This window comes from Rhinopithecus bieti, unplaced genomic scaffold (assembly GCF_001698545.2).
Source record: "Rhinopithecus bieti isolate Rb0 unplaced genomic scaffold, ASM169854v2 scaffold_2453, whole genome shotgun sequence".
Taxonomy (NCBI): Eukaryota; Metazoa; Chordata; class Mammalia; order Primates; family Cercopithecidae; genus Rhinopithecus; species Rhinopithecus bieti.
In genome coordinates this window covers 4,523,061-4,536,518 of record NW_016804447.1, presented here as the reverse complement: position 1 = coordinate 4,536,518, position 13,458 = coordinate 4,523,061, and the positions used below count along the sequence as shown (strand labels likewise).

At 42.9% G+C, this 13,458-nt stretch overlaps 1 long non-coding RNA gene and 1 pseudogene across 1 annotated transcript in view; both read left to right on the top strand.

Moving 5' to 3' along the window:
• Positions 1–7,625, top strand: part of LOC108527228 (uncharacterized) — a 13,047-nt gene extending 5,422 nt beyond the window's left edge. The window contains exons 2-4 of the long non-coding RNA XR_001884750.1: positions 2,528–2,612; positions 3,211–3,356; positions 6,229–7,625. This is a non-coding gene — a long non-coding RNA (uncharacterized LOC108527228). The remainder of the gene's footprint in view (positions 1–2,527; positions 2,613–3,210; positions 3,357–6,228) is intronic.
• A 71-nt stretch (positions 7,626–7,696) lies between these two features.
• LOC108527189 (nascent polypeptide-associated complex subunit alpha-like) lies at positions 7,697–10,285 on the top strand (annotated as a pseudogene).
• Positions 10,286–13,458: the final 3,173 nt, after the last annotated feature.

Sequence of the window (13,458 nt, the reverse complement as noted above, 5' to 3'; positions counted from 1 at the left end):
AAAATAAAAATATAAACTTTATTTCTCAACATAAGCTCCATCAAGTTCAAGACACTTTCGTAAGCAGTGATAGTCATTTAGTGCATCCCTAAAGAACTGAGGGTCCTGGGAATTTAACCATATCAATGTAATCTTTTTTACCTTATTAACTGAAGAAAATGGGTATCTTTTAAAGATTTCTTTTTTTTTTTTTTGAGACGGAGTCTCGCTCTGTCGCCCAGGCTGGAATGCAGTGGCCGGATCTCAGCTCACTGCAAGCTCCGCCTCCTGGGTTTACGCCATTCTCCTGCCTCAGCCTCCCGAGTAGCTAGGACTACAGGCGCCCGCCACCTCGCCCGGCTAGCTTTTTTTTTTTTTGTATTTTTTTAGTAGAGACGGGGTTTCACTGTGTTAGCCAGGATGGTCTCGATCTCCTGACCTCGTGATCCGCCCGTCTCGGCCTCCCAAAGTGCTGGGATTACAGGCTTGAGCCACCGCGCCTGGCCTAAAGATTTCTTAAGATTAGAAAAAAAAAAGTCAGAAGGAGTCAAATCAGGATTGTATGCTGAATGTCTAATGATTTCCCACTGAAACTCACAAAATCGTCCTTGTTTGATGAGACACATGAACAGGAGTATCGTCACGGTGGAGAGGGACTCTCCGGTAAAGCTTTCCTTGGAGTTTTTCTGCTAAAGTTTTGGCTTTCTCAAAACACCCTCATAAGAAGCAGATGTTATCATTCTTTGGCCTTCCAGAAAGTCACAGCAATGCTTTGAGAATCTCCAAAAATTGTTACCCTGGCCTTTGCTCTTGATCAGTCTGCTTTTGCTTTGACCGAACGACTTCCACCTCTTGGTAGTCATTGCTCTGACTGGGCTTTGTCTTCAGGATGATACTGGTAATGCCGTGTTTCATCTCCTATTGCAATCCTTCAATGAAATGCTTCAGGATCTTGATCCCACTTCTTTAAAAATTCCATTGAAAGCTCTGCTCTTGTCTGCAGCTGATCTGAGTGCAGTGACTTTGTCACCTTTTCAGTGAAAAGTTTGTTCAACTTTAATTTTTCATTCAGAATTGTGTAAGCTGAACCAACTGAGATGTCTATGGTGTTGGCTATAATTAGGCTTATGCTGATTATGTTTATAATTAGGTTTATGCTCCTGTCAGTCCTCTGTAATTGGGGCACAAACAATATTATTATTATTGTTATTATTTTTGGGACAGGGTCTTGTTCTGTTGCCCGGGTTGGAGTGCAGTAGCACAATAGTGGTTCACTGCAGCCTTGACCTCCAAGGCTCAGGTGATCCTGCCACCTCAGCCTCCCACGTAACTGGGACTACAGGCCTGTGCCACCACACTAGGCTAATTTTTAAATTTTGTGTAGAGATGGGGGTCTCACTATGTTGCCCAGGTTGGTTTCAAACTCCTGGGCTCATGCGATCCTCCCACCTTGGCCTTCCAATGTGTTGAGATTATAGGCATGAGCCAACAATACTAACTTTTTCCTAGAAAATGTATGCGAATGGTCTGCTACTGTGGGCTTCCTCTTAAACTCTGTGTCATCTCTTCTTAAAATGAATTAGCCGTGTGTAATCTGTTGATTTCTTTGGGGCAGTGTCCCCATACACTTTTTGTGCAGTTTCAATGATTTCACTATTCTCCCATCCAAGCTTCACCCTAGATTTGAAGTTTGTTCTTGCTTCAATTTTAGCAGAATTCATGTTGCTCTGACAGAGGCGCTTTTCAAACTGAAGTCTTATCCTTCTTACTGCCTCAACTAGATTCTGTCCAGACATGTTATAACAGGTTAGTATGAGTTTATTTTGGTGCAAGAAAAATGAAAATCCATGCATAGGATTTTCATAATATGCATTTTCCATAAACTTTTAAAAGACTTCTTGTGTGTGTGTGCACTTATATATACATAGACTATTTCTAGAAGGATACCCAAGAAATTTCACACTGGATGTTTCTATGAAAAAGATTGGGAGACTGGGATCCAGAGGTCGATAGAAGTTTGCTTTCCACTCCATATTGTTTTGCCCTGTTTGAAATTTTTATCAGCCAGGTGCATAAATCATTTTCAAAAAGAATTTTAATGGAAAGTCATTCTTCCCAATTAATTAGGGTTTTGTTGGTGATGGTATCAGTGCCCAATGAAATCGACTGAAATATGTGGATTGAAAAAAAATGGGTGCCCTTTAAAGATGGACTAAGATTCATGGGCTAAAAATGGTTTAAAACGTTTTGAAAGAAGGTATCTTTCAGCTATGTGTATATTTGGGAAAAGAATTTCGGTAACTAATGAATAATAGAGAACACTGATTTGGGCTGCTGTTTTTATGCTGACAGTTTGGAGTCCCAGAGAGTTGTGTAGAAAGCCCAGCACCTCTCCCCAGCAAGTGGTGGCTAAAGCCGTTTTTTGTTGAAGGGTCACCCTGACTTAAAGCCTAAGAAATCATTAATTGAAAGCTTTCAGCTTCTCTTGTATATTCCAACTTCATAGCTCTAAAAATGTCATCATTGTCACTTCTCTCTTTGCCTGTAGATGACTGAAGAATGCATGGGAGGATAAACACTCGCTGATTTATTTACATTAAATAATACCCTGCTCATTCCCAGGACCCAACAAGGTTGGTGGCCTTTAGAAATCAGTCACATGGGCTGGGTGTGGTGGCTCACGCCTGTAATCCCAGCACTTTGGGAGGCTCAGGCGGGTGGATCACGAGGTCAGGAGTTCGAGACCAGCCCTGGTTGACATGGTGAAACCCTGTCTCTACTAAAACCTCAAAAATTAGTTGGGCATGGTGGCACATGCTTGTAATCCCAGCTACTGAGGCAGGAGAGTTGCTTGAACCCAGGAGGCGTAGGTTGCAGTGAGTCAAGATTGTGCCTGCCATTGTGCTCCAGCCTGGGTGACAGAGTGAGACTCCATCTCAAAAATAAATAAATAAATTAATTAATTAAAAAAAAATCAGTCACATGACAACAACCTAGCAATTTCCTTCTAAAGTTGGTCTCACGTGCAGAAAAATGAAAGTACAGAAGAGTGAACAACACACATTCTTTTTTGAGACCTGCGGCTGAATCAACATTTGGTGTTTTGGGGGAAAGTAAACGACAGCACCCCCTTCATTTAGACATTTTCATTAGCCAGTGTTATCTCTTGTAATGTGGAGTTTATTGTTAATTAACCCATCGTTTATCTATGGCTTCTTTCTTCTCAAACAGACTGTAAACTCCTTCAGTGTTGGAGCGGTGTCATTCATCCATTTGTTCATTTACGGATCAAATATTTAATGCATAGCTACCACATGCATGATGCTTTGCTGAGCCCTTGGGGAGGCAAAGATGGAGACATATTCCTTGCTTTCAAGGTATTCAGTCTTTGAGTCTCTTCTAGTCTCATGGTCTAATAGATAGCCTCATTCAGATCTGTGTCTCCCAAGGTTACGGACACAGAGAGGGGTCAAGCAGATGCTTAGTAAATGCTGGTTGGTTGTGAAATTGCTCAGACCGTGAACCCACAATGGTGCCATGATACTGTGGGTGTGTATTCAATTTTTGCTGATGGATTTTAAGAAATCACCAGACAGTTTTTCAAGATCTCTTTAATAATAGCTTTTAGAAGTATATTTTCTTTTTTTCTTAGATTAGACATTTCTAGAACTGCCAACGGAACCTCTTTTAGGGCTGAAATTGAAGACAATGATTCTGAACCAAGAGCCTGGGCTCTAAACTCCTTGGGAAGTGGGCCCACTTTCCACAGGGACAAACGAACGGCAGCTCATGAACAAAGAGGCACAGGAAGAGGGAAGGGGGTCAGGGAAGGTAACATTTCCCGAGTGCCCACACAAGGCCTGGATCGCCACATGCTTCAATTCATTTATGAACAGCCACTAGGTGACACTGAGGTGGAGAGAAAGAAACGAGTGTTTTGGCAGTGGATAGGGTCTGGGGGTGAGTAGGCGATGGATATATTTGTATGTATGTATGGTGTGCTTATTGTTTAACATTAAATACAGATTTATCAAGCACTCTTCTACATGCTATGTGCGCAAAGAGGTGTAAGCCACAGTCTGAGCTCTCAAGGAGGCAAATGGTATAAAGAAACATACCCTAAGTTAAATAACGACCTGAATGAACATGGTATATAACATTATAGATTTTAGAGTTGCCTGGATCCAAAGGGAACATTTGATCCAGAGTTTCCAGAAATGTTGTCCTCATCTCATTGATAGGATGCAAGATGATGTGGGTATTATACAAACGTTTAAAACTTTCATTAGGTGTTTATGTTAACATGCATTAGAAAAATTGACAGTGTATCATGCCCTCTGTGGTGGCACACACCTGTAGTCCCAACTACTAGGGAGAATTGCTTGAGCCCAGGCAGGGATTCAAGGCCAGTCTGGACAACATAGCAAGATGCTATCACAATAAATAAATAAATAAATAAATAAATAAATAAATAAATAGAAAAATCTGTAGCATATCAGACTCTTGCATACATGGATATTCCTGCTTCCCGTGAGGCTACATATGAAAGTGAATTGATTTAAGGATTATCTAAAGGAAAACATCAAGGTAGTAGCTGAGAACAGGAGAGTGGACTGGAATATGGTAAAGATTCTCTAAGTGTTATTTGAATGACCTGAGTTTGGGAAATTCAGATCAAGTGCAATCTCCAGGATGCAGAGACAGTGAGTGAGTTATCCAAGGCCACGAAGTGAGTGGAGATCACAGACCGGAACGCAGCCTCCGCTCCCACATCTTTATTCAGTCATTTCTTCCTACTTTGCAGATGTGGAAACTGCAGGCCAAATAACAATTTCTGTCTTTCGAATGCAGTAACTGCCTTGAGAATCTGATTGCAAAGTAGACAGCATAGAGTTGCCTTCATGAAAAATCAAGGTTAATATTTATAGAGTGCTTACTGTGCATCCCAGTGTTATAAAAATTTCATACATATTAATTTATGTTAATCCCTAAGCCACTCTGTGAGATGTGCTCAGATATTTCTACCGTCCCTCTTTTTGCATGAAGAAATTAAGGAACAAATATCAATAGCTTTCTTAGATTATAACCTGCAGAGCTGGGATCTGAACCCCCAGGTAGTCCAGCTCCAGAATTTGTCTCCTTAGCCATTACACATACAGCTTACCAATAATAAATGGAGAGGTGAAAGGGGCAACTTGTCTACCTGGTGAAATAGAGATTCTGCTCAATGTATTACTCCCCTGTTCCTTCCTGTTTCACATTTTTCAATTAATGCCTTGTTCATTCCATGGAAGACATTGTTTCTTCATGCCACCATTCTTAATTAATTAATTAATTAGCATTAATTAATTAATGTTTTAGAGATGGGGGGGTCTCTCTGTGTTACCCAGGCTGGTCTCGAACTCCTGGACTCAAGTGATCCCCCTGCCTCAGCCTCCCAAGTAGCTGGGATTACAGGTACCACCTGCAGTGCCCAGCTCACATCATCACTTTTTAATCTGCAGAAACTCAGATTCCACAGGGAGAAATCTGTGACTACCAAGAACAATTCTTTTATAAAAATAAAATTTGTTGGATTTCTATGACAAAAACTCTAAAGAAATAGTCCCACCCCTAAGGTTGAAGGAAGGAAAAGAGTCATAGGAAATGAATGCAGGGAGGGTAATTTTGGGACATGGTGGGGCTGAGAGTGACGCTGGAGAGGAGGCCCGTGTTAGGACTGGCCCAGCGCACCACAGGGGGCCACCAGGTGTTGAGAAAGCCCTGCCTGGTGCCCAGCACTTGGCACAGCACCTGGCATAGAGCAGGTGCCTGAAAGCTTTTTTGCGTGGATGGAAGCCTGGATGGAAACAGAAGCCGGGCACGGAGACGGGCGCCAGTACAGTGACTGGAGGTGAGAAGGCATCAAACACTTGACCTACTGTATAACTTTGCTCAGGTAAGCCCAAGAGGCAAGCACAGCGCCAAATCTCCAATCAGCAGACAAAGGAGCTGTGAGTAAACCATTCACTGTGCTGCTGCTCTGGCTAGAAAGTTTTGCTTTGGGGAAATCCTTTTCATGTTTGTTACCTATTGGTAGCAGCCCCGGTTCAATCCTCCGACCTACTCTTCCTTAGATGAACCAGCTTCACTCTCCTTCCCTATAGGGTGCCTCAGGGCAGGCCAAGGCCATCTGGGGACCATCGCCAGCCTCCTTTGTGCTGGTGCCAGAGAAGGATCAACCCGTGGCACTTTTCTGTGTCTCACCAGCAGGTGCTGACAGCTGAGCCATTCCACGCACCTTTGGAGCAAAGAACTGCCGGAAACCAGGGCCAAGTTCAGAGCCTGAAATTTTTTGAAAGGCTGCAAGGAGAAGCCTGGGGGGCCTGATCACACATTACGTAAGCCATATGTGAGCGGAGGATGCCACTGATGCGAGGAACCCAGTGCCTGTCAGAATTGCGCAAGTTTTACGCAGAAGCACTTAAGTGTTGCAACATGACTCCACATCTTTACCAAAAATGTGAAACATCCACCCAGCACACACTTTAAAAACGCTAAAGCTCCTCTCCACCAGGTGGCTAAGGCTGCTTGATGAGGCTGACAGGAGAAGAGCTTTGCAGGGGGCCTAACTTACTGTAGCTCTTGGCCCAGGGAGCTGAACACGCAGTACTTTGCACCCCAATAGCCTTGGGCAGCCCAAGCCGCTGATAAAATGTACTTTTTTGTGTGTTTGTTTTTCCTGGCAGTCTCATTTTGGGTTATAAATGGCTCATTATTTCCATCCCATAGATCCATTCTTGCCTCTGTTGCGTTCTCTTTCGGCTTTCCAAAATAACCGAAAGGTTGGTAAAATCAACGCTGGCGAACGGCTTGTTCTGACCTTGAGCGGAGGCCGAATTTCCACATTGCTCAAGCTATCTACAGTTGCTCCCGTGTCCGAGAGGCTGGCTAGAAAGGCCTCCTGAAAGCAGGGGATATAATTATACTTATACTAAAGCACTTGTCGCCATTAAATGCCAGGAAGTGGCATGGACCTTCCCTTGCTCCTGCCCTGCAACCTTTTCGGAGGACTATTGGGCAATCGTCAGAGGTTATAGAGTTGGAACAGCATTCCCCCCAGATAGGTCATTTTCCCTGCAGGACAGCTTGGAGGCAAATTTTATTAAGTATCAAGTAGCTGACCCAAAGCAGTATAAATAGCGAGAGAGCATATGACAAACCCAGAAATGAATGTGGTTAAACCCCAGGCTGAAGATATATAATGTGTTTACTATTATCAGCACCTGCATGAAGATATTTTTACCCAGTAGCCTTCCAGGAAAAGATGAAACATATAAGTGATGTTATTAAGGCTTAATCGTAGAAAAATAGTTTTGACCCTACTTTTGGAAGTCAGTGGGCCACAGAGTTAATTTGGGGAAGGGACCTGAGGATAGGCTGGATGTGACTGGGTATCATAGGAGGTACAGAGGGACCCTGATAAAACATCCCAAGTTCAGCTAGTTAAGAGCCAGGGGAAAAAACATGGAAGTGTAGTTTACATTGGGTAGGAACTGTAAACAGTCACTATCAGGCAAAAGGGACTTCCGAGTTGGAATTTTTGGAGAGAAACATGGAGAGCATTTTAATTCAGGCCTGTTTTCCTCCATTGTTCCGTACCTTTATTCTAGGACATACCACAGAGTACAAACCATGCTTCAGTGATATTGATCAGGCCACAGATGACTGAGTTGTGAGAGGCCATGAGCTTTCCAAGGTCGGTTTCCTAAACCAGTGCTTCTCATCAGTCCGGTCCCCACTGGCCAGAGCTGTTGACATCCTGGAAGATAATCTTATATTCCTGCAAAGGTAGGAGAAGGCTCTGGGGAGAAATGGTGTAAGTTTTTATTTTTTAGTTTTGATTATTATGGGGACATAATACGTGTAGGTATTCATGGCGGAGGTACTTGTGATGTTCTGATACACGCATGTGGTGCATAATAATCACATCATGGTAATTGGGGTGTCCATCACCTCAAGCACTTAGGTCTTTTTGTTAGGAACATCCCAATTCTATTCTTTTAGTTTCATTTTTGTTTGTTTTTGAGAGACAGAGTCTTGCTCTGTTGCCCAGGCTGGAGGGCAGTGGCAAGATCACAGCTCACCGCAACCTTGACTTCCCGGGCTCAAGTGATCCTCCGGCCTCAGCCTCCCATGTAGTTCTATTAATAGAACCAAGACAAAAAAGGCCATAGGCTTTCAGAGGCCATGGTGACCACAAGAGGCTGATGCACCACCATGCCTGGCTAATTTTTGAATGTTTCCAAGAGAAGAGGTCTCCCTATGGTGCCCAAACTGGTCTCAAACTCCTGAGCTCAAGTGATCCTCCTACCTTGGCCTTCCAAAGTGCTGGGATTACAAGTATAAGCCACATATCCAGTCTAGCAATTTAAAAATATACAGTAAATTATGGTTGACTGTTGTCGCCCGATTGTGCTGTCAAATACTAGATCTTATTTAACTATAATTTTGCAGCCATTAACCATTCCCATTTTTCCCCTTGCTCCCTGCTACCCTTCCCAGCCTCTGGTAACCATCATTCTACTCTCTGTCTCCTTGAGTTCAGTTGTTTTAATTTTTAGCTTCCCCATATGAGCAAGGACATTTGAAATTGGTCTTTCTATGAGGAATGGCATGAGTTTGACACAGAATGCAATTTGTTGAAGCACTCAGAGTCAGCAAATTTCCAACACATCCCTGGCCCTGCCTATAGCCTGCAACTTCCTGTATGCCTTGTAAAGGGAGACTTTTGCTTCTACCAGATCTGAATTCTAAAGGTGTTTTTAAGAATGGCAATATTGTGTGTTTAACCCTTTGAAGAAGACAGTAGCCACCTGAACACATCAGTTCTTACATGTTAATTAAAAATCAGTATCTTTACTTTGTATCTATTAATAGAACTAAGACAAAAAAGGGCCATAGGCTTTCAGAGGTCACAGTGACCACAAGAGGCTGATGCAGTCAAGAAATTCTTCACAGAGGGCATGGGGCATGGATGTGGCTCTATCACTTTTACCCAGAACCACTCTCACTCCTGCAAAGACTGTTGACTCCTTACCCAATATTCACTCTCCATGTCTTCCTTGGTGGAATAACTGCAGCATGGGAAAGTGCCTGGCTAAAAGGCTACATTTTTCATCCTCCCTCACAGTAGGGGTGGCTAATGAAATCCCAGGAGATGTTGGGTGGTCAGGGTTGCCAGATCAAATAAGGGACACTTAGTTAAATTGGAATTTCAGTAAATAATGAACATTTTATTGTTGTCGTTGTTGTTGAGACCGAGTCTCATTCTGTCACCCGGACTGGAGTGCACTGGCGCCATTTTGGCTCACTGCAAGCTCCGCCTCCTGGGTTCAAGTGATTCTCCTGCCTCGGCCCCCTGAGTAGCAGGGATTACAGGTGTGCACCACCACACCTGGCTAATTTTTGTATTTTTAGTAGAGATGGGGTTTTGCCATATTGGCTAGACTGGTCTCGAACTCCTGGCCTCAAACAAACCACCCACCTCGGCCTCCCAAAGTGCTGGGATTACAGGCATGAGCCACCTTGCCTGGCCCACCCCTTTTGTCCTTTTTCCCATTTTCTTTTCTGGGGTATGGATGCTATGACTAGGGCTCCAGCCTCCTTCTTGGGTCATGAGGTTAAGGATGGCAGATACAAAAGACAGAGGACTGCATACCTTCAGACTTTCTTAGATGTGATAGTAACCATTGATTTTCTTTAGCTGCTTGTTGTACCTCTGTGATTTGCATCCAGCTGCTCTTCCTAACTGGTATAGCCATAATAAAGGGTGCATTGTGGCGGCAGCAGCTGAAATTGATGAAGAACCAGTCAGTAAAGCAAAACAGAGTTGGAGTGAAAAGAAGACATGGAAGGCTATGTCCAAACCTGTCTTCAACAGGTTACAGGGGTTACTAGAGTCACTATCTGGAAATCTAAGAATATCCTCTTTGTCATCACAAAACCAGATGTCTATAAGAGCCCTGCTTCAGATACCTATATAGTTTTGGGGGAAGCCAAGATCGAAGATTTATCTCAGCCAGCACAAGTAGCAGCTGCTGAGAAATTCAAAGTTCAAGGTGAAGTTGTCTCAACATTCAAGAAAACACACAGACTCCAACAGTACAAAAGGAGAGTGAAGAATACAAGGTTGATGAAACAGGTGTAGAAGTTAAGGACATAAATTGGTCAAGTCACAAGGGAATGTGTGGAGAGCAAAGGCAGTCAGAGCCCTAAAGAACACAGTAATAATATTGTAAATGCTATTATGGAATTAACAATGTAACCTTCTGAAAACAACTTTTTTTGGTGTCTCAAATGAGTGACTGCAGCTTGGTTTGAAATTTGTGCTGCTCCTATCATAAATAAAGTTAAGGCTTCTTATTGGATGAAAAAAAGAAAAGAGTGCGTTGTTATTTTTGGTATTTGGTTCAGTCTGTTTACCATGTGTCATTTTGCATTTGCCTCTTGTGTATAATAAACCATTCTACTTTTTTTTTTTAGAGATGGAGTCTTGCTCTGTCGCCTAGGCTGGAGTGCAGTGGTGTGATCTTGGCTCACTGTAACCTCCACCTCCCAGGTTCAAGCAATTCTCCTGCCTCAGCCTCCCGAGTAGCTGGGATTACAGGCATGTACCACCATGCCTGGCTAATTTTTTTGTATTTTTAGTGGAGAGCGGGTTTCACCATGTTAGCCTGGCTGGTCTCGAACTCCTGACCTCAAGTGATCTGTCCACCTCAGCCTCCCAAAGTGCTGGGATTACAGGCATGAGCCACTGTACCCGGCCCTAATTTTTGTATTTTCAATAGAGACGGGATTTCACCATGTTGGCCAGGCTGATCTCAAACCCCTGACCTCAAATGAGGCCCCCGCCTCGGCCTCCCAAAGTGCTAGGATTGCAGGCATGAACCACCATGCCCGGCCTTTATTTTCACTTACTATATTTTTGTAAGGACCCTGAGAAAAGTGGATAGTGTTCCCTACATTCTTTGAAATGGTAGCCCCGTAACATGAGCTTCTACATGGTGTTATTACCTGACTACTCTGCAAATTGCATTTAGGTATTTTGAGTAATTACTTTAGATAATTAATAATAATAATACTTATTAAGCAGAATAGTTCCTATCTCTGCACAGAGATTTGTTCTGAAAACTCAAGACCCATGAAACGGTACTCTGAAACCCCGGAATCATATTTCAAAACAGTTTTGACAACTGTCTTATATGTTGTAAAGATTAGCTAAGGAGAGTCATGTGCACAGGAAAAGCTAATTTACAAAGCACCATCAATAATTCAGGAATGATGTAAAACCTAACTCCTTTAGCCTTGTTAGCAAGTCGACTGCTTTGAGTGTCCTCTGTGAGGCATTCTGGGAAATGAAAGGGGTCATAGAATTGGCCTCCTCGCAAATGAGCTCAAGCTAACTGGCCTAGAACCAAAGAGAAGTTACCTGGGCTAGGAACTGTATAAATACCTGCCCTCCCTTTCTGCAGTGGAATCTTTCGAAGGTTAAGCAACAGTAAATAATCAACTAAGATTTCTCAGAGTTGCTGCATTTACCTTCCTCTGCTTTTTTTTTTTTTTTTTTCCTGTCTTTGCCCATGAAGATGAAGCAACTTTGGAATGAGAGCAATATTTCCTTTTAGGACTCCCTGCTTCAGACATGCAGAGAACAAGCTCAGGCCTGGCCTGGCTGGCAGAGACTGCCTGCGGGAGAGAGCTGGGCTTGAGGTATGGGTGAGGGATGGTGAGTTAGAATTTAACAGAAGGGGAGGAGAAGAAAACTCATATGATTTTGTAAGTTTCCACACAGGCCTTTCAGCAACATCTATCAGCAAAAGAGAGGCAACAGAATCTTGCACCTTGAAAGTCATTGGGGCAAAGAGGGTCTGGGAGTCAGTTCCTGGAATATCAGCTATATTACAAAACAGAAATAAGTAATGCAAAGGAACAAGCAATACACATATGTAGAGAGACTGACCTAGAAGATTGGTATCTGGGGATTGGTAATGATGTCATGATGGTTAGCTCAGAGGAGATGATGGATGAGCTCCACTTGTCTGCATCTTTATTACAAACGCAAATAAAACTTGGAATGATGTGAGTTGGCAGAAAAAACAAAGTCAATCTGTTCATTAGTGTTCTCTTCACAATGTGAAGGGGGAAAAGAACTATTTTTTTGTGTCCAGGGAATATTGAGTTATATATAATATTCATTCAGCAAACGTTCATTGAGTAATGACTGTTTGCCAGCACTACGCGAGGTGCTGAGAGTGCAAGAATTGTACAAAGCCCCTCCACTGCCCACTCTCGATAAGAGGACAGCCAGAGCCAGTCACCTTTTTTGTACTATGTTTCTCTTAAGGTAAGGACAATCGCTGCTCAAAACAAAAGTGCATATCACATGTTGATAGGCAAGTTTGCAATAATTATTTTTCTTTGTAAGGGGTTTATTACAAGCCCAGAGTAAAACTTAGAAGATCTTTTTTTGTTAGAAATCTTTTCTCTGCCACTAAATACTAAACACTTTAGTCAAGTCCTTTAATTTCTCTGGGACTAAGTTTAAACATTTATAAAATCAGGTAATAGAAAGTAGAACTAGACTGATTTAATGAATCCTGGTTTAGGACAAGTAATAAGAGGACGTTGAGGGCAGACAGCCACTAACTAGACACTTAGAAAGAGTAGGACTTCAGACTCCTTAGCCCTCAAAGTGTCTTCAAGTCTTAGTTTCTTCGTATGAGAAATGGGGATAATGCAATACTTTTTGGGAGGGTGAAATAGATTAAGATAATGAACTTGGTTCAATGCAGGTCATAATAAGAATCCCAGTGTGAATGTCACTGTTTTTATCCTACCCTGAAACTATTTGAATCTTTTCAAATCAATTCTTTGTTTGTATGAACGGATACTGCATGTCCATATGCCTCTCTCACATCACTGACCTCTCAGGAAGCAGTTAACTGGAAAATTGCAACATATTGGGGGCATAAACATGGAATGGATTCACTTTTTGGTCCCTAAAATCAGCACTTTGTGTGTGTGTGTGTGTGTGTGTGTGAGATGGAATCTGGCTCCATCTCTCAGGCTGGAGTGCAGTGGTGTGATCTCGGCTCACTGCAATCTCCACCTCCTGGGTTCAAGCAATTCTCCCGCCTCAGCCACCCGAGTAGCTGGGACTACAGGCGCCCACTACCACGCGTGGCTAAATTTTGTATTTTTAGTAGAGATGGGGTTTCGCCATGTTGGTCAGGCTGATCTCAAACTCCTGACCTCAAGTGATCCACCCTCCTCGGCCTCCCAAAGTGCTGGAATCACAGACGTGAGCCGCCGTGCCTGGCCCCTAATCAGCACTTTCCATGGTGCTGTGTCTAATCCCTTTTTCTGTCCAACAACATCCAGGGCAGATTGTAGAAATCTGCTGTTTTAAAAAAGTAGGTCTGCATAATTTAAATCTCA